Raw genomic sequence first — 2,500 nt, forward strand, 5'->3', positions numbered from 1 at the left:
GGCCAGCATCTGAGGGCCGGAGGGTTCAGGACCTGGTGTGAGGGTGTAGGACAGGGATGGGCAACTTTGGTCACGGCAAGGGCCACATTCAATTAATTCTCCCTGCCAAAGGGCCAAATTGTAGGATACAAAAATGATCAATTATGAATCAATTGTAAAAAAAAATCAATTATGTCTCAAATATAACTCAACATATACCGGTGATCAAATATTATTATGGACGTATTTCTGGTTTTCATGATTTTATGGCAGATTTTGTCACATTTTCCAATTCATTGATATGTAAAAATTGACCAGAGGGCCACATTGAGGGTTGATGGGGGCCGCCAGTTGCCCAACCCCTGGTGTAGGAGGTCAGAGAGGGGTTTATAAGTGAGGAGGAGTATTTGGTAATTGATTCTGGATCTAAGTAGGAGCCAGTGGAGGTGGATGAGTACTTTGACTTAAGCTTTCCAAAAGTACAGAACAGTTTTTATTTTTTAAATTTTGATATCCTTTATTAATCCCCGAGGGGAAATCCGGGTTTACACTCTGTTATTTATAGGGATATGCTTCACACACACAGAGGCCGGGACCTGTGGACCTGCATTAGTGATGTCAGAGTGCTGCTACAAGCTGCTACACACTGCTAAACAGAGATCGCACCAGAGCTGCTGGGGGATCAGTGCCTTGCTCAAGGGTACCTCGACAGTGCTCGGGAAGTGTCCTGGCACCTCTCCAGCTATCAGACCAACTTCCAGATTTTGGTCCGCACCGGGACTTGAACCTGCGACCCTCTGGTTCCCAACCCAAGTCCCTACTGTCACCCCAAATACCCCAAGACTTATTATACACTATTATAAACCTATTATACACTTATTATACATTTATTATACACTTATTATAAACTTATTATGCACTTATTATACACTATTATAAACTTATTATACACTTATTATACATTTATTATACATTTATTATAAACTTATTATACACTTATTATACACTTATTATACACTTATTATACATTTATTGTAAACTTATTATACACTTATTATACATTTATTATAAACTTATTATACACTTATTATACATTTATTATAAACTTATTATACATTTATTATAAACTTATTATACACTTATTATACATTTATTATAAACTTATTATACACTTATTATACATTATTATACACTTATTATACATTTATTATACATTCATTATAAACTTATTACACACTTATTATACACTATTATAAACTTATTATACATTTATTATACATTCATTATAAACTTATTATACACTTATTATACATTTATTATACATTTATTATACATTCATTATAAACTTATTATACACTTATTATACATTCATTATACACTTATTATACACTTATTATACATTCATTATACATTTATTATACATTCATTATAAACTTATTATACACTTATTATACACTTATTATACATTTATTATACATTCATTATAAACTTATTATACACTTATTATACACTTATTATAAACTTATTATACAACACTTTAGTCATGTGGTGCTTCTTCAGACTTTGAGTAAACATGGCTGAAGCCTCAGTGACAGTCACCACTTTAAGCTGCTCAGCGGCGCATGAAGGAGAATAAAGTCAAACGTCTGTGTCTAAAAGTACCCGGACCTTCTTCTGTGTTTCCGGGCCGAGAGGGCATGCACACCTGGAGTCTCGTTCCCGTGTGCTGCAGACTTGACTTCAGTCTGATGAATAATAATAATAGGTTTTAATGACAGTGTGTGGCAGCAGCAGCAGGCTCAAAGTTAACCTGGAATCAGACAGTTCATGTTTTGTGTTTGCAGCCTGCACACGGTCACGTGGGTCAGACGGGCAGGTAGCAGCTCGCCACCCCGGCAGACGAGCAGTGTTCTCCTCTCAGTGAGTCAGCAGCTCCATTTGTTCTTCTTCATGCAGCTGCACGGAACCAGATAAGTCGGACGCATTAAGGATATTACAGGTAATCTTCAGGAAATCCTTTTATCCAGGTGGTGGTGGGGGGGGGGGGGGGGGGGGGGGGGGGGGGGGGCAGCCGTCAGAAGAACTTCACCCCCATGTAAAGATTTCACATTGAGCCCCTCTACCACAGCCAGCCCTGTGACATCATCACTTTAACCACACCCCCATCAGACTCATGACCCAATGAAAAGCTTTCAAGTAAGTTATTCAAAGGTTAAAACGACACGATCGCTTTTATTTTAATCATCAATCAGTCTCAATAACTTCAGAAGGTTAACATGCAGGAGAGGAATAAATCCTGAACTCTGTCACATGCACACGTGCTCTTCCTCCTGCAGAGCGGTAACCCCGTCTCTCGCCCAATGACAGCTGGGATCGGCTAAAGCCCCCCTGTGACCCTGAACTGGAAAAGCAGAATAGAAATGTACGTATGGAACTTTTGAAGACATTGTTTTTTTTTCAGGAAGCTTCTGAGACTAAACAGAGAGTGTTGAGGCGTCTTTTTACAGATTTGAAGATCATG

General features: G+C 38.3%; 1 long non-coding RNA gene across 1 annotated transcript in view; it reads right to left on the reverse strand.

Annotated features, from left to right (window-relative positions):
* The window catches only part of LOC132970507 (uncharacterized), a 4,071-nt gene extending 2,092 nt beyond the window's left edge, over positions 1-1,979 (reverse strand). Inside the window, exon 1 of the long non-coding RNA XR_009672239.1 lies at positions 1,642-1,979. This is a non-coding gene — a long non-coding RNA (uncharacterized LOC132970507). The remainder of the gene's footprint in view (positions 1-1,641) is intronic.
* Positions 1,980-2,500: the final 521 nt, after the last annotated feature.

The sequence above is a fragment of the Labrus mixtus genome, unplaced genomic scaffold, assembly GCF_963584025.1.
Source record: "Labrus mixtus unplaced genomic scaffold, fLabMix1.1 SCAFFOLD_91, whole genome shotgun sequence".
Classification (NCBI taxonomy): domain Eukaryota; kingdom Metazoa; phylum Chordata; class Actinopteri; order Labriformes; family Labridae; genus Labrus; species Labrus mixtus.